Raw genomic sequence first — 19,396 nt, 5'->3', positions numbered from 1 at the left:
AGTTTGGAACATTGCCAGTCAGTTTGGAACATTGCTAGTTGGTTTGGTATATTGCTGGTCAGTTTGGACTATTACCGGTCAGATGGGATTGTTGTGGGATAGTTTGGAATATTGCAAGTCAGTTTGGAATATTGCTAGTCAGTTTGGAATATTGCTAGTCGGTTTGGAATATTGCTTGTCAGTTTGGAATATTGCTAGTCAGTTTGGAACATTGCCAGTAAGTTTGGAATATTGCTCATCGGTTTGGAATATTGCTAGTCGGTATGGTATATTGGTAGTCAGTTTGGAATATTGCAAGTCGGTTTGGTATATTGCTAGTCAGTTTGGAACATTACCAGTCGGTTTGGAATATTGTGGGTTCGTTCGGAATATTGCTTGTCAGTTTGGAATATTGCTGGTCAGTTTAGAATATTGCTAGTCAGTTTGGTATATTGCGAGACAGTTTGGAATATTGCGAGTCAGTTTGGAATATTGCAAGTCAGTTTGGAATATTGCAAGTCAGTTTGGAATATTGCTCGTCAGTTTGGTATATAGCGAGTCGGTTTTGTATGTAGCTAGTCGGTTTGGTATATAGCTGGTCAGTTTGGTATATAGCTATTCAGTTTGGCATATTACCAGTCGGTTTGGAATATTGCAAGTCAGTTTGGAATATTGCAAGTCAGTTTGGAATATTGCTAGTCGGTTTGGTATATCGCGAGTCGGTTTGGTATATAGCTAGTCGGTTTGGTATATAGCTAGTCAGTTTGGCATATTACCAGTCGGTTTGGAATATTGCGGGTCAGTTTGGAATATTGTTAGCGAGTTTGGAATATTGATAATCGGTTTTGATTATTGCTAGTCGGCTTGGAATCTTGCGAGTCAGTTTGTAATATTTCTAGTCAGTTTGGTATATTTCGAGACAGTTTGGAATATTGTCAGTCGCAGTGGAATATTGCGAGTCAGTTTGGTATATTGCTAGTCATTTTGGAATATTGCTAGTCAGTTTGGAATATTGCTAGTCAGTTTGGAATATTACTGGTTGGTTTGGAATATTGCGGGTCAATTTTGACTATTTTTAGTCAGTTTGGTATATTGCTAGTCGGTTTGGTATATTGCGAGTCAGTTTGGAATATTTCTAGTCGATTTGGAATATTGCTAGTCAGTTTGGAATATTGCTAGTCATTTTGGAACATTGCCAGTTAGTTTGGAACATTGCGAGTCCGTTTGGAATATTGCTAGTCAGTTTGGAATATTGCTAGTCGGTTTGGTATATTGCTAGTCAGTTTGGACTATTACCAGTCAGATTGGAATATTGTGGGATCGTTTGGAATATTGCTAGTCAGTTTGGAATATTGCAAGTCAGTTTGGAATATTGCAAGTCGGTTTGGAATATTGCTAGTCAGTTTGTAATATTGCCAGTCAGTTTGGAATATTGCTAGTCGGTTTGGAATATTGCTAGTCGGTTTGGTATATTGGTAGTCAGTTTGGAATATTGCTAGTCGGTTTGGTATATTGCTAGTCAGTTTGGAATATTACCAGTCGGTTTGGAATATTGTGGGTTCGTTCGGAATATTGCTCGTCAGTTTGGAATATTGCCAGTCGGTTTGTTATATTGCGAGACAGTTTGGAATATTGCGAGTCAGTTTGGAATATTGCAAGTCAGTTTGGAATATTGCAAGTCAGTTTGGAATATTGCAAGTCAGTTTGGGTAATAGCTAGTCGGTTTCGTATATAGATAGTCGGTTTGGTATATAGCTAGTCAGTTTGGCATATTACCAGTCGGTTTGGAATATTGCGGGTCAGTTTGGAATATTGCTAGCGAGTTTGGAATATTTATAATCGGTTTTGATTATTGCTAGTCGGCTTGGAGACTTGCTAGTCAGTTTGGAATATTGCTAGTCAGTTTGGTATATTGCGAGACAGTATGGAATATTGCCAGTCGCAGTGGAATATTGCGAGTCAGTTTGGTATATTGCTAGTCAGTTTGGAATATTGCGAGTCAGTTTGGAATATTACTGGTTGGTTTGGAATATTGCGGGTCAGGTTGGATTATTGCTAGTCAGTTTGGAATATTGCTAGTCGGTTTGGTATATTGCCAGTCAGTTTGGAATATTGCTAGTCGATTTGGAATATTGCTCGTCAGTTTGGAATATTGATCGTCAGTTTGGAACATTGCCAGTCAGTTTGGAACATTGCTCGTCCGTTTGGAATATTGCTAGTCAGTTTGGAATATTGCTAGTTGGTTTGACATATTGCTCGTCAGTTTGGACTATTACCGGTCAGATTGGAATATTGTGGGATAGTTTGGAATATTGCTAGTCAGTTTGGAATATTGCTGGTCAGTTTGGAATATTGCTAATCGGTTTGGAATATTGCTGGTCAGTTTGGATTATTGCTAGTCGGTTTGGTATAATGCAAGTCAGTTTGGAATATTGCAAGTCAGTTTGGAATATTGCTTGTCGGTTTGGCATATAGCTAGTCAGTTTGGAGTATGACCAGTCAGTTTGGAATATTGCTAGTCGATTTGTTATATTGCTAGTCGATTTGGTATATTGCTCGTCAGTTTGGAAATTGCGAGTCGGTTTGGTATATTGGTAGTCAGTTTGGAATATTGCGAGTCAGTTTGGAATATTGCTAGTCAGTTTGGACTATTACCGGTCAGTTTGGAATATTGTGGGTTGGTTTGGAATATTGCTAGTCAGTTTGGAATATTGCGAGTCAGTTTGGAATATTGCTAGTCAGTTTGGAATATTGCTCGTCAGTTTGGAATATTGCTAGTCAGTTTGGAATATTGCTAGTCAGTTTGGAATATTGCTAGTCGGTTTGGAATATGGCTATTCAGATTTAAATATTGCGAGTCGGTTTGGAATATTGCTCGTCAGTTTGGAATATTGCTAGTCAGTTTGGTATATTGCTAGTCAGTTTGGAATATTGCTAATCGGTTTGGAATATTGCTAGTTAGTTTGGAATATTGCTGGACGGTTTGGAATATTTCCGGTCAGTTTCGAATATTGCTAGTCGGTTTGGTATATTGCTAGTCGGTTTGGTATATTGCGAGTCAGTTTGGAATATTGCTAGTCGGTTTGGAATATTGCTAGTCGGTTTGGAATATTGCAAGTCGGTTTGGTATTTGGCTAGTCGGTTTGGTAGTTTGCAAGTCAGTTTGGAATATTGCAAGTCGATTTGGTATATGGCTCGTCAGATTGGAATATTCCGAGTCGGCTTGGAATATTGCAAGTCAGTTGGGAATATTGTCGGTCGATTTGATTGGGAGCTAGTCCCTGAGCTCGTACAGTGCATTCAGAAAGTATTCAGACCCGTTTACTTTTTTCACATTTTGTGATGTTGCATCCTTATGCTGAAATCGCTTAAATGCATTTTTTCCCTCATCAATCTACACTCAATACCCCATAATGACAAAGGGAAAACAGGAATTTAGAAAGTTTTGCAAATTTATTAAAAAGAAAAAACTGAAATATCACATTGACATAAGTATTCATAGCCTTTGCTATGACACTTGAAATTTAGCTCAGGTGCCTCCCATTTCTCTTGGTCATCTTTGAGATGTTTCTACACCTTGATTGGAGTCCACCTGTGGTAAATTCAATTGATTGGACATGAGTTGGAAAGGCTCACACCTGACAATGCATATCAGAGCAAAAACCAAGCCATGAGGTCGAAGGCGTGCCTGCAGAGTTCAGAGACTGGATTTTGTTGAGGCACAGATCTGGTGAAGCCTACAAAAACATTTCTGCTGCATTGAAGGTTCCCAAGAGCACAGTGTCCTCCATACTTCTTGAATGGAAGAAGTTTGGAACAACCAGGACTCTTCCTAGAGCTGGCTGCCCGGCCAAACTGAGCAATCGAGGGAGAAGGGCCTTGGTAAGAGAGGTGAATAAGAACCCGATGGTCACTCTGGGTGAGCTCCAGAGATCCTGTGTGGAGATGGGAGAAACTTCCAGAAGGACAACCATCACTGAAACACTCCACCGATCTGGGCTTTATGGCAGAGTGGCCAGAGAGTCCAGGGGTCTGAATTCTTTCTGAATGCACTGTATATTGTCAACCACTACCTGGATATTTTATAATTTTAAAGTTTACTCTGTCTTTGGTTGTGTATAATAAATAATTATAAATTAATTTGTTTTGAATTTGTGGTGTCAAATTATAAGAAGTAATTTCAATGCAATAAGCTGGCGTGACCACATGGTAGGAATTGTCTATTCACAGTTTTGGTGTGATTCATTATAATGAACTTCTCTCAGAAAAAAAAAATGTAATTGAATTTCCAATTTTGTTTGTGCTTCAAAAGATATAACTTAATATTGTGAATTATTCAATGATGGCACAATACTCAGTATAGATGGTTATATTTGACTTCCTGATTTGGCTATTTATCAACAGTAAGGGCAAATGTTTCTTACTTTTATTAAAATGTTGGAATATTTCATCCCTTTCCCCATTTGACTTGTGCCTTTATTCCCTTTTCTTCCCATGCCTCAATGAATCCTGGAACCTTCCTGTCTCTCTCCCTCTCTCTTTTCATACACATACACATACACATACACATACACACACACTCCCTATTCCTTGTCTCTACTTTTCTGTATTATGCACCCGATAGACAAATGGCACTTTTCCATTGTACAATAATAATTGTGATAACTGTATCTCTTTTTCGCTTGCAAAGAAAACATTTTTCAATCCACTTTAGTGAATCTTGGGTTCTGGATTGGTTCAATGCATTGGCATTCTCCATTGTATTCTGGTGTAATTCTGGTGCATTGTAATCTGGTGTAATATTGTATTCATTGTAATCTGGTGCATTGTAATTGTATTGTAATCTGGTGTATGTATCCATTGTAATTGTAATTCATTGTATTCTCCACCATACATTAATTTTGCTCATTCAAATCACAAACTCACTTGAAAGGCAATGCCAAACCACTCAGTGTATTTCCTTGTCATGTAACTGCTCCGGCAGCACATAATCTCTTGATAAGGATGGTGTTACACGAGTATATATTATATTTGCGTCATAGATAATAGCAGAGATAACAAAACTCATAGGGACATGAACTATTAGTAGTGTAGCAGCATAGCAAACCTGTTGTGCATTTTGTGATACAAGCACCAAATTTGGCACAAATGTACATTAATATGTTGCGAACATTTTCAGATATTGGGCCACTTGAAATTCCGTAATTTTTTTTTTCAAATTTTTTCAAATTTCGTAATTTCAAATTTTTCGGGTGACACCGTCACAATTTCGGTCTTCGAGGCCGGCCGATATAGTGGGGCGGCTTAGCCCAAATATTCAAAAGAATTGTGCATTTTGTGATACAAGCACCAAATTTGGCACAAATGTACATTAATATGTTGCGAACATTGTGTGGTCAGCAATGAAGACGAGAGTCTGAATTACATGTATGCAAAAGACCTTGTGAACCAGTGAAGCAAATACATGGGTAAGCATGAATTAAATCTAGGGCATGATATAATTTCCATGATGTTTACCTCTACACTCAATGGTGGAAGGAGGTAATGTTTTGATCCCAGCTTGTCTGTATGTCTGTTTGTCTGTTAGTCCACAAAATTCCAGACAAAGCTTGTAGTAGTGGTAGTTGTAGTGGTAGTGGTGATAACAGAAATTGTTATATAGAACTGAACTTATATTATTATTATATGCAGAAAATAACTTCATTTCTATATGCCCTGCAGTGGACAGGTTAATTGGTTTATGCACTGAAGGGGTCACCCTGGTGTGCACTGCTGTGTTCTGCCTCACTGAGTTGTTCAGGTATGATGTACTCAGCACAAGCTTCCGGTCGGCCCGGAGGTGGGGGTGCGGGGCCTGTCACGGAACGTCAAAACAAACGGCCTGCCGGGGCCGCCCAAAAGTCGGGCGTGAGGGGCGCGTCCACTAATGGAACGCCTCTCGCTTCCCAGATCGAGGGCCACGTGGTCAGGAGAACCTCGTCCCTTCTGGTCACACTTTGCCTATCGGCCGGCCTCGAAGACCGAAATTGTGACGGTGTCACCCGAAAAATTTGAAATTACGAAATTTGAAAAAATTTGAAAAAAAAAATTACGGAATTTCAAGTGGCCCAATATCTGAAAATGTTCGCAACATATTAATGTACATTTGTGCCAAATTTGGTGCTTGTATCACAAAATGCACAATTCTTTTGAATATTTGGGCTAAGCCGCCCCACTATAGACAGAAGACACACAAATTGAAAGTCCCTGCTGTTGAGAATCTTCTCTGTAAAGTAGCTGTTGCCACAAGAATGACCTATAAACGCAACGATTTAACATCTTTTACAAATCAAGTCAATAACAATGAATCACCAAAAATCATGTATGCAATGATCCACAAAAGTAATCCACCCCTACCAATAATGCAACATCATCATCATGATCATACTAAAATATGTCATTTGGTGTCTCTCTGGTGAATTTTTAACCCCAGTACATTCTGTTGTTACTTTTCCAATCTCAACAAAACTTGACAGGATGACTAAGGGGCTAAGGGTTACAAAATGAAGGTTGTAGCGCATTCATTTGCCACCCTCCCCAAGGGGGTTTTATCCTCCGAGTGGGTTTTCCCCGCCATTGCCGTCAATGGGGTTGCGTGTTGAGGTGTATATCCATGGTAAGTTAGCTTTATCGTGGCGTTTTTCCAAGGCTGCTTCCAATAACAAAACAAATGATAATAGCATCTATCTATAATTCCAGTAATCTCTGTGTGTCTGTGTGTCTGTGTGTTTGTTTGTCTGTGACCGCTGTTTCTCGACAACCACGGGTCCGATATACTTGAAACTTGCCAGGTATATTGCTGGGGACCCGAGGATGTGCCTTTTCAAGGTTTCATATTAATCGGAGAAGTAGTTACCGAGCTATGGCGATTTCTTTACCAAACTCCGCAAGCCGTTCGCTTTGGACCAAACCATTTCATGTAAATAGAGGGGGGGGGGGGGATTGTCACCGTACTCGCAAGCCGTTCGCTTTGGACCAAACCATTTCATGTAAATAGAGGGGGGGGATTGTCACCGTACTCGCAAGCCGTTCGCTTTGGCTTTGCGAATGAACCAAACCATTTCATGTAAATAGAGGGGGGGGATTGCCACCGTACTCGCAAGCCGTTCGCTTTGGCTTTGCGAATGGACCAAACCATTTCATGTAAATAGAGGGGGGGGATATAATTTTAGATATATATATAGTACGGGCATGCCCTAGTCTATCTATAATTCCAGTAATCTCTGTGTGTCTGTGTGTCTGTGTGTTTGTTTGTCTGTGACCGCTGTTTCTCGACAACCACGGGTCCGATATACTTGAAACTTGCCAGGTATATTGCTGGGGACCCGAGGATGTGCCTTTTCAAGGTTTCATATTAATCGGAGAAGTAGTTACCGAGCTATGGCGATTTCTTTACCAAACTCCGCAAGCCGTTTGCTTTGGACCAAACCATTTCATGTAAATAGAGGGGGGGGGATTGTCACCGTACTCGCAAGCCGTTCGCTTTGGCTTTGCGAATGGACCAAACCATTTCATGTAAATAGAGGGGGGGGATATAATTTTAGATATATATATAGTACGGGCATGCCCTAGTAATATTAATGTTACTAGCAACGGTACCCTCCCTATGGGTGGGGCTTCAATTGGGAAGCCCAAATAAAAGGCAAAATATCAGAAATTGAAGGCTTTTTTTTATTTTAAACGATTCATATAAACATCCGTTGAATCATATCACACGCAAATCGTCAAAATCTAAACAGTACATGGCGCCCATTTTGAAAAAAGATTGAATTCTGCAAAACGTAAGTGGCCACTACACGTCTTTCTCAGTCGCATGTTTATGTGTGAAGAGTGCGCGCCGAATCTGTAACACGGAAGCGGCCGCTAGACCTGTTTCTCAGTCGCTTTGCACACGCTGCCATGTTACTTCGGAGCCGCACATTTATATAGGAAGAGTTTGTCAGGAGTCGATCTACTCTCTCCTGGTACATAGAATAAACAGTATTTGTAGAATTTCAACAAAAGCCACATCACTGTTCATATCGGTAAATATTATTCCATCGTGTTTGGAAAAACTGGAAAATTGGAAAACTTGGAAAACTTGGAAAAACAATATAGCCTATTTTACTCCCAGGAGTCCCAGGAATACCCACCCAAAATATCATTGCGATCGGTTGAGCCATTTTTGCGGTACCTTCAAATGGATGGATGGACATTTGGCGAATTATAGTAAGATTACAAAACAATATGAATTCCATTTTTATCCCAACTTCCCAAGGGGTTTTTCCTCCTTGAACAAACGTTGAGTCAACGTTTATAAATAGCTTATCATGACGTTTCCATGGGATCAACAGCCCAACGGCCTCTACCTGAGGTAAAAAAATATTATAAATCACAAACACATATGATTAGGTTTTTAAACAGTTGCTAGTACTGTTTTTAACACTAAATAAAGAAATTTGGAGGAATTCCAACATCCGTGAGGTAAGTTTTACTGACAGAACTAAGCGACGATCTACTGTACTCTATATACCCCACAAGGGTTGGGCTAAAAACATGACCCTTTCTGCTGCTACCGTGGTGTTTTTTCGTAGCGAACTTTTGAAACTCGCTCCTGCTGTTTAACACGAAACTGAAAGGGAGGAAACCCTGATTGTGCTCATTTACCAAGCAGCTAGCGAGCGCTTGCCAAGCCAGCCGATCCATAACGGTTTTGAATAAAGTGCTTGCTCGAATGCTCAAACCACTTGGCGATCTCTCCATAAGAAACTTGGTAAACTAGATGGTATTCATAGAATACTTACCCTGCGCAGTCAACTTGTTGCAAGCCAACTCTTCTGTTTTTGAACATTTTTTTTCTTTGATGCAATATGGCTGCCAGACCACGTGAGCGATGACATCATAAATTTATATTCTCTAATACAATTGTTGCATAGATCACGCTCAATACATTTCAAACTGATCAGACTAAGCATTGCCCCTGTCGAATTGTGACATCATAATTATGGCACCAATGACGTCATCATTAACAACACCTATTCCCCATATGGAGTTCTTTACAATGAGCCATGTTTCAAGGTTTTTTCCATGCAACGGTTTTGGAGATATGGAGGTGCAACATTTTTCGGTTTTTCCAATATGGCGCCTGTAACACATGACCTATGACGTCATAATTATCATTAAAATATTCTACATGAGGAGGCACTCCGATGGTGAAAATTTTGTGCCCATCAGACCAACAGTTGCTGAGAAAAAAATTTCTCAATGATCGGATAAGTGTTGTACTTGTCGAATTATGACGTCATAGCAAAGGCACCGATGACATCATCATTAACATATCTTATTCCCCAAGGTGAGTACTTGACAATGAGCCATGTTTCAATTTTTTCCATGGAGCGATTTTGGAGATATAGATTATAGAGGTGCAACTTTTTTCGATTTTTTCCAAGATGGCGTCTGTACCACGTGACCTATGACGTTATAATTATCATAAAACAATTCTACAGGAGGATCCACATATATTCTAAAAATTTTGTGTCCATCGGTCTAACAGTTGCAGAGGAATTTTTGTTTTATTCATACTGATCAGATCAAGCGTTGTACTTGTCGAATTATGACGTCATAATTAAGGCACCGATGACATCTACATCAACATATCTTATTCCCCATGGTGAGTACTTGACAATGAGTCACGTTAAAAAAAATTCCATTGAGCGGTTTGGGTGATATAGAGGTGTAACGTTTTTCCAAGATGGCGTCCGTACCATGTGACCTATGACATCATAATTATGAATAAAAAAATTATAGAGGCGGAGGCGCTTCTATGGTCAAATTTAGTGTGAATCGGACCAACGGTTGCTGAGAAAATGAATTTTTTATATGCAGACACATACGACACACGTGCGCACCTGAATGCTTAACCCTGCTTTTCGCTACGCAAGCGCAGGGTAATGAACACACACCCAATGTTCTTGAGACCCGACCATAGATCGACTGTAATCCATATACCCCAAAGAGGAATGACCCTTCCTGCCGCTCCTGTAGTGAGCGGGTGTACTAGTCATACTAAAACACACAATTTGGTGTCTGACTGATGATTTTTTGACAGCGATACATTCGATCGTTACTTATCCAATCTTAACCAAACTTGACAGGATGATGAAGAGTTACACAATGAAAGTTGTAGCGCATTCATTTGTGGCATTGTGGCACAGTTGTAGCACGCTCCCCAAGAGGGTTTTCTCCCCCAAGTGGGTTTTCCCCACCATTGCCATCAATGGGGTTGCATGTTGCGGTGTATATCAATGCTAAGTTAGTTTTATCGTTTTTCCAAGGCCGCTTCAAATTAAAAAAAACTAACGATAATAGCATCGTATTCATGTTATTACAAAACAATATTAATACCAATAATATCGCACCTCCCCACGGGATTTTTCCTCCTTGAACAAACGTCGAGTCAACGTTTATAAATAGCTTATCATGGCGTTTTCGTGGGAGCAACGCCCAACGGCTTCTACCAAAAGTAAAAATATTATAAACCATAAACACGTATGATTAGCTTTTTAAACAGTGGCTAATGCTGTTTATAACACTAAATAAAGAAATTTGAAGGAATCCCGACATCCGTGAGGTAAGTTTTACTTACAGAACTGAGCGAAGATCTACTGTACTCTATATACCCAACGAGGGTTGGGTTAATAACATGATCCTTCCTGCCACTAACGTGGCGTTTTTCGTAGCAAACTTTTGAAACTCGCTCCTGCTGTTTAACATGAAACTGAAAGGGAGGAAGCCCGGGTTGTGCTCATTTGCCAAGCAGCTAGCTAGCGCTTGCCAAGCCAGTCGTTCCTTAACCGTTTTGAATGAAGTGCCTGCTCGTATGCTTAAACCACTTGGCGATCTCTCCACAAGTTACTTGGTAAATGAACACACACCCAATGTTATTGAGACCCGACCATAGATCGACTGTAATCTATATACCCCAAAGAGGGATGAACCTTCCTGCCGCTCCTGTAGTGAGCGCGTGTACTCGTTTAGATAAATTAAAAATTATGTAAAAACTTTTTTCCCAAATGAACTTTTTTATTCATAAAGCAAAAGATCAAATAAACACTTATAGTTGAAGAAGGTTACATGTCAGGCATACCTGCAAAAACATGTACAAATCAAAATTCACTGTTTGCAAAAGTATTCCACCCTTAGGTCAGTACTTGCTGGAAGTATTTTTACAGCAAAGACTGTTATGAGTCTTTCTTGGTAGGTCTCTACCAACTTTGCACATTGAGATGGTGAAATCTTTGCCCATTTTCATGTGAAAATTGCTTTCGTTCTGCCAAGTTTGATGGGGATCGTCGATGGACTGCAATCTTCAAGTCTCGCCATAAATGGTCAATTGGGTTCAAGTCAGGACTTTGATTGAGCCACTCAAGAACATTTATTTTCTTCTTATTCAGCCACTCCAGTGTAGCTATAGCTTTGTGCTTTGGATCATTGTCCTGCTGAAATATGAATCTCCTACCCTGTCTAAGATTCATGGCTGACTCAAGGTTTTCATCAAGGATTCTCCTGTACTTTGCACCAACCATTGATCCTTCTATCCCGACAATCTGCTGGTATTTCATGCCAGTCCCGGCTAATGAAAATCAGCCCCATAACATGATGGTGTTGACTGGGTGATGTGCAGTTAGGCTTGCCCCAGATGTAACGCTTTGAATTTAGACCAAAGAGTTAAATTTTTGTCTCGTCTGACCACAAAACAAAATCTTTCTCCACATGCCTGCAATTGCAGTATCATTAAGATGCTTTTTCAGAAACTCCATACGAACTTTTAGATGTCTTTTTCAGTAATGGCTTCTTTATTGCCTCCTGCCCATAGAGACCAGCTTTGTGAAGGGAACAGGATATTGTTGATTGATGAACACTGACCCCCATCTCAGACATAGAGCCTTGCAGATCTTTCATAGTCATTGTTGGATTTACAGTGACATCATGAATCAGTTTCCTGCTTGCACTGCTGCTGAGTTTGGATGACCGACCAGGTCTGGGTAGAATCTGGTTGGTATGATTCGTATTCCACTTCTTAATGATGGATTTCATCATAGTCAAAGGGATAATGAGTGACTTTGAAATCTTCTTTTAACCCTCTCCTGAATGGTGCTTCTCCAGCACTTTATGTCTGAATTCTTTTGAAAGCTCTTTGGTCTTCTTATTTGCCTTGCTGGTTGATCAAGTGAGTTGCACGTTAAAACTCCTTAGATAAATGAGGGAGCTTAATTTTTAAGTTAAACTAATAATCACATACAGTTGAAGCCTTTTATGCTTATTTTGTAACCTTTCAAACAAATAATTTGCTCCTGAAGTGATTTAGAGTTAGTTAGACAAAGGGTTTGAATACTTGTGCAACTGAGAATCATCAGATTTTCTCTGCTAATCAAACGTATTCACATGTTATATGCATTTTTCAGCTTTATCACTGGAGTAGATTGTGAAGACTCTATATGTTAAGTTTGATTTGAAAGCATCATTAAATAAGCTCAGGTGACATCAAAATGTGAAAAACTTGGAGGGGAGGGGGGTGAATACTTTTGCAGGCCACTGTGCAGGATTGAGAAAACGATGAGACATATTTCAGTATTAATTATTTCTGCAATGGATTAACATAGTTCAATTACATTAGCACACTGCAAAGTTACCAGTTTATCATAGATACACCAAGGTTTTTTTTTTTAATGAATATGACACTGAATGAGCTGGAGTATGAAGTTCACCCTTCCCGACCTACTAATCTTTTGGCATTAGGAACCCATGCCACAGCCGCTTATTACCAGAGATGGGTATGGCATTGCAAACGCTGAAGCAGTCGCTTTGCGGATAGCTGAATGAGGGAGAACCCTGAGTGGTGTGGATACTCCGCAAGCGTGTCTGACCACGCTTGTTAAAAAAAAAAAGAGTAAAATCAACTTTATTTGAACCCCCAAGGATTTGACAAACCGACACCGATTTACCAAGTCGGGCAGTCAGGGGAGCATTGAAGCTGTCAGGTTATCCACAGTTGCTCCACAAAGGATGAACGGCGCACCAAGGGCACAGAAGCGTTGCAGAAACTGTTTCTCAAGTGTCGAGTTTTACAGAGCTAAGGCTGGGACTCTAATGAAACAAAACATCAAGGAGGAATGCACATACCATTTTGGTGACCTCTATACTGTCCTAGCAAAGGGCATGATAATTAGGTCATGTGAATCATCACAATATACTCCAACTACAGTTGTTAAAGCTCAAAATAAGCCTCAATCTCCACTTCATTCTAAAACAGTTATTACATATTTATTTATGTCCATAAAAATTTCCTCTATGATATATTTAGAATGTAGAAATGTTAATGTTGTGGAAATGCCTTAAAATCTGTTGATTGTGAAAGTGCACCATTGGGAATAATAGGCTGAAATTTCTAAATATCATAGCTTTCTTTTGTGAGTGATTTATAAACACACCTGGTCCCCTGTAGGTAACGAATGAAAGCCTTCCAACGATTCGCCTTACTTTTCACATGGTTTTGCTTGATTGACATCTGTATGATGCATTTTTAATTTCATATGCAGCCTGTGGCCGCTGGTTGCATCATTGCTGGGAGCGTGGCTGGGGGTGGGTGTGGGAGCTATATGATAGCTGTTATAAATATATTCTTTGTTTAATTGTGGGGCCACAAGAGAAATTTTACTACATTTTTGCATATTTTGCTAAAATGGGGTATGTGTATCTATGCAGGCATGTGTCTCTCTATATGTGTCTATGTATATTTGTGTGTATCTCTGTATGTGTGTGTCTATGTATGTCGTTGGTTGTTATCTCCATTTGCAGGTTTCAGGAGGTGGAACGGAGTCCTCTCAGGACCCAAAGTATCCATCTCAGCTTCGGTAAAGAATCACGGTTCATGGACCAAGCTGTTCAAAATTTCCAGTGTTGTTCCAAGTTCTCTTTTCAGGATCGTCACCAAACCAGGATTGCCTCCAGTTGTAGTTCATTTGTGGTAATATTCCCGGGGATTTTTTTTCAAAATCTCAGTGCGATTCTTCTTCATCATTCCTGTTGGTCCAATTATCACTGGTACAATTTTGATGCTCTTCAGCTTCCAAGTTATCTTGACTTCATTTTGAAGTCCTGGTATTTTGTCATTTTCTTGATTTCTGCCTTGATTAGGCCAAAATCGCTGGGTACTGATATCTCAATCATCAATGCTGTCTTTTCCTTTTTGTTCCTGAGTACAATGTCCGGACGCAATTCTTTGTATTCTATGTTCACGCTCCATGGAATCATCAGGTCATACATGAGCATGACATCCTCATTTTCAATGATTGCTCTTGGTTCGTGTTTCCATGAGTTTTCTGGTACTGGAATGTTTAAACTTTTGCAGACATGCCAATGAATCACTTTGCATACTTTGTTGTGCCGTTGTGTGTAATGTTCTTCTGACATGAGGTTTTTTTTACATCCAAATAGGAGGTAGCTCGTGCTTTCTGTTTCTACATTACAGAACCTAAAACTTGTCCAATTGACTCAGTCCTGCCATCTTCTTAAAGCCATTGGTGTAATGTCCTTGGTCTTGGGCATTAATAATGATTCATTATCCGTCACAGTTGAGCTGACCTCTTCTTAGCTATTCCAGTAATCCTTCTTTGTCTATCCCCAATCTGTCCAACTCTTTTTTATATGTCCCTGCTCTTTTGTATTTCTCCCAGTTGTAACTAAATATCTGCTGGTATTTCATCTTGTATTTTTATTTGGTATTTTTTGCAATCGCTTGGGCTGTATTCGTTGCTGTTTCAGTTTGGTACATGACGTCTTCTAATCACACTCGTTTTTGGAAGCTTTTTGCAAGGTGATTGAGAGATACCTTTTCTGGCTTGTTGTGTTCATGCTTGTACACAAATTGTACTTGGTAGTCTGTTGAGCTTTTCACGTACTCTGCTAATCCGACAGTCGTCACTCTGTGCATTTGATTGAGTTCCATCAGGCCAACACCAACTTCTTTCCTTGGCAAGTACATTCTTGGAATGCACCGATTTGTGTATCGCATTTTGTGAATAGTGAGGAGTTTCCTTGTTTTGATATCTAGTTTTTTGATATCCGCTTGTGGCCAGTTTACTATTCTGCAGTTGTATTGGAACACTGGTACTGTTAGTTGGTTTATGGCTGTGATTTTGTTCCTTGGGGTGAGATGTGTTTTCAGGATCAGCCTCATTCTACACAGGTATTATTTCGTAATTGTTTTGTGCATTTTTATGACATATTTTGTGGCCCTCTTCTACTTCACGGTATTTGTAAGATGCTTTGTTACCTAACTCCAGTATTGTTGTATGAGGGGCAAAGGGCTGTTTCCCTTGAAGATTCCACGACATATCTTCACCCCCTAGTATTTCGATCTTTCCTTCTGAGTGCTGTAATATGAATGTGGTATTCCAAAGCCCCATTGCTTTCTCAATCAGTTTGATTATTTGGGGATTGATCTTAGACAATTGCAGGAATTGCATCATCCATGAATGTGGACACTATCAAAAGCCTTTTTGTAGTCCAACCATAATGTCGATAATTTTGTTCTTCTCGTATTACAATTTTCGAGTATGGCCTTGTTTAGCAGTAGGTGGTCTATTGTTCTGTAGCATCCTCTGTTACATCCCTTCTGTTCTGACAAATTTATTTACTAGTGAGATACCCATGCCATGCACAAGTGGGAGCCCAATTACAAACAGGCAGTGTGGAAATGGCGAATGCCAAACCATGAAGCAATAAATTCCACATTCCTGCGATACCATCAATTGACTGTCAGGCATGGACAGTCAGTTCCTGAAGGACGTGGGCAAAAAAACGGAATGCAGCTGACTCCACCAGAAGGTGGGTAATGTTTCTCCACAGAGTGGAGATCATCATCTCCACAGAGTGGAGAAACTGCAAATGCCGAATCCGCAAATGTGAGCAAAAAATTGCGGCATCTGAAGAGTGGAAGTCGAGAATCTCAATTGTATTGAGAAATTGCTGAAGCCGTGATTGTATCTACTACATGATGAGCGTCGTGTGAGAGGAAATGCAAAATCTCAATTTTTTTACTTTCGGTTGGGGTGGCCCATGATATACCATGATGAGCTATTTTTACACAATAACATGGTATTTGTCCAAGGAGGAAAACTCTTTGGGGAGGGGGGATATTATTAGTACCAATACTGTTTTGTAATAACATTAATATTATGCTATTATCATTAGTGGTGTTATAACTGTTGTTATTAGAAGCAGCCTTGGAAAAATGCCACGATTAGCTATCTTAACATGGGTATACACCTTAACATGGATTTCGCTCAAGGCAGAAAACGTCCTTGGGGAAAGGGGGTGGATAGTGGTGGGCAAATTAAGTTGCCACAACCTCCATCTTGTGATGTTCATTCCTCCTGTCAAGCTTGGTTGAGATTGGATAAGTAACGGCCGAATGTATCACGGTCAGACAGACATCAAATTGTGTATTTTGGTATGATTAGATTTTGTATTTGTTTTTTGGATTCTCCTTATTGTCTTTGGACTTCAATTTCCTCTTATTATTAATTGTTGTGTTTGTGCCGTTTCTCTCTCAGTTACTCTCTTTGTGTCTCTGGCCTCTATTTCCATGGTGGTGTCTGGTGTCTGTTTGCATGGGCTGGTTTGTTCCTCTTGCGATATTGTTTTCCTGTTACTTTTTCTTTTATGAGCAATACCGCTGCAAAACTTATGGTGTTGAGTTCCTTTAATGGGGATGGTTTGGTACCAATCTCTTAAGTGCTTTGTTGGTTCTCCTAACTAGTTCCTAACTAGTGGTGTTTTCTATTTTGTATAGTTGTTGTCTTTCCCCAAGTGGTGTCAATCTAATCTACTCTTTTTTGTTTGCAAGCTCTTCTTGCAGTATTCGCTGTTCCTTAGCCTCATCCTCCTCCTCTTCAACCGCTACCGCCACTCACTTGTATTAACAGGAAATGCCATGAACTCTACACCTCTCATCCACGGATATTTCTCGCATTTTCTATATTTCCACGAGTCTGATTTGCATCCAACAACACAATTACTGTTATACATTTTGAAATTGCTACTCTTATTTAAATGCTGATTAATGACTATTTGACATACATATTTCACCATAGCAACTGCAGGTTAAAAGTACTCCAGATAGTGGAAGTGAGTTACTGAAAAAGCAAACACAGTGCATGTGTGAAATGCATTGGTAGTATTCATACATCATTTTGAATGTCCCGTATTAGCACAACATCTGTGATTCACGTTGTGACAGCCCATCATCAAATTCACAAATAATACACATACATCAACATCATAAATCAAGATGACAAAAGACAAAATGAGACAAAACCATCAATTAGCAGCTCCTCCAATTTGAGTTTTCATCACCAGAAATCAGATTTTATATTTTTGTGGTAATCCTGAAAAGTTTAAAGCAAATAATAAGGGAATCAAAGGACTTTGAAGACAAGATTGGAGACATACTGTATGTATGAAGTGTTTGGATACTGGGAAGAAAAGGTGAATGGCTGGCTGGAGTTTGTCCAAGATCTTCATAATGTTGATGTCATTTATCATCAGGCTTGCAACATCAATTATATTACTGGAAAATAATTCTCAGGCATGTAAATCTGACACTAAAGTTGACAAACAAATAATGGCTTGGTCTGCCTGCATATCCTCCCAAGGCAGCAGCATTCTTGAAGGTCACTTTATTCACCATAAAAAAATGACGCTGAGAAGATTAATTTATCAAATCTGGTAGCTGTATCCGTGACAATTACTGTGGCAATTTCGAGATCTCTGTGGTGACGATGCAGACAGAACATTTTGCATGAAGCAAAGGAGGGTCGAACACATGGCAGCGACACCATTATTACAACAACCAATGACCGTCTAAATGTCGCTTCTGGAAGCACTTTTCATTTATATATTCTGCAATTTAATTTCATGATATTCAAAAACAACATGATTCTGAGACATAAAAACAGCATGCTATTTAAACTGCGACAAACTTGCCCAAGAATGACATCAAATGAATTGATACACAAAAATACAAACAAAACACACGGCCAACTCCCGAAGCTGAAAAAAATGCCTCCACTGAAAAAAAAAAATCTCATTTATGTCCCAGAAACACAATTTTCTCTTTGGCAAATGGAATGTTGATGTAAAATTGTTTCTCCCCCAGTCTTAAGCTTCCCCTACTAAAAGGATAAGGAGTTCAGATGCAGCACCATTTTGCATAAAAAAAGATTTCTATTTGGCACTGAGATGGAGAAATTTGAGGGCAGTGCTACAACAGCTCAGGGAGCAGAGATCCATGGTTTCTTACCCAACCATTATTTTGATAAACAGAAATTGAGGATCAGGTAGGAAGTAAAAGATAGAAGGTCGCAGGTCCATAGACTGACGGAGGATCATAAAGTTGAGTTGTGAAGAAAGTAGATCACATATGAGTGAAGCCGGGTTGCATATGGAAGAAAGGAAGAGTTGACAATGGACAGCACTCTAAGAAAAACTGGAAGGACAGGTACAACAAAACAGACAGAGTCAGTTCCACAGATGAGAGAGAATATGGCTAAAGTAATGGAACTGAGCATTCAGCTTAAATTGAGGTGTGGTGTGGGTTGATGGAATCACGTGAGCAACCTGATCGGAATGGGGGAGGATGGAGAGAGTAAAGTTGAGATGAGTGAGGCCAGAAGTGGTTGACAGAAAACTAAGTCCAACAACCTACCTTCTGTGGACGAGAAGTAAACTTTGGGACTTGGCCTCACACAAAGAAATGCCAATAACATGGAGAGCCTTTGACTCAATTACTTCAAGGGGAGCAAAATGAAAAGCAGCCGCACCAGTAGAGGTTGGGCCCCATACTCAATTATGCCTTGGATGAAATATGCCTTATACACTTTAATGAGTTCCGAGTGCCTCAAAATGGACTTAGCTCCGCATTGACACTGAGGCGTCAGTCATCTTTAAAGGCCAATATGGCAGCGTGGTTATGAAGGCCTATCTATTATGGTACATCTGATGGTATATCTTCTAGGGCTTTTCCAGAGAAATACGCTGGGCAGTTTGAAATATCTTTGTGAGGGGACAAAGTGGGGTAGCGTTGGAGTATACTGTGTTGAAAGACATGTTCCAGGTAGTTGACAAATGATGTTTTTTTTCCAGTTCTGCAGAAATGGACATTGCAGCAGTCTGTCTCTCAGAAGTGTGGTGTACTGATCTACACAGGTTGGAGTCATCAACAAAATGGTACATGCGATTTTCCAGGGAAGCAGAGAGCTTATTAATGTAGAACAAGAATAAGGTCGGCATGTTACTGATATTGTGGAGAACAGCTCAGGATTTTGGATCGGTTGAA

This window comes from Myxine glutinosa, chromosome 1 (assembly GCF_964187855.1).
Source record: "Myxine glutinosa chromosome 1, kmMyxGlut1.1, whole genome shotgun sequence".
In the NCBI taxonomy this organism is placed as follows: Eukaryota; Metazoa; Chordata; class Myxini; order Myxiniformes; family Myxinidae; genus Myxine; species Myxine glutinosa.
Note: the sequence above shows the minus strand (reverse complement) of the source record.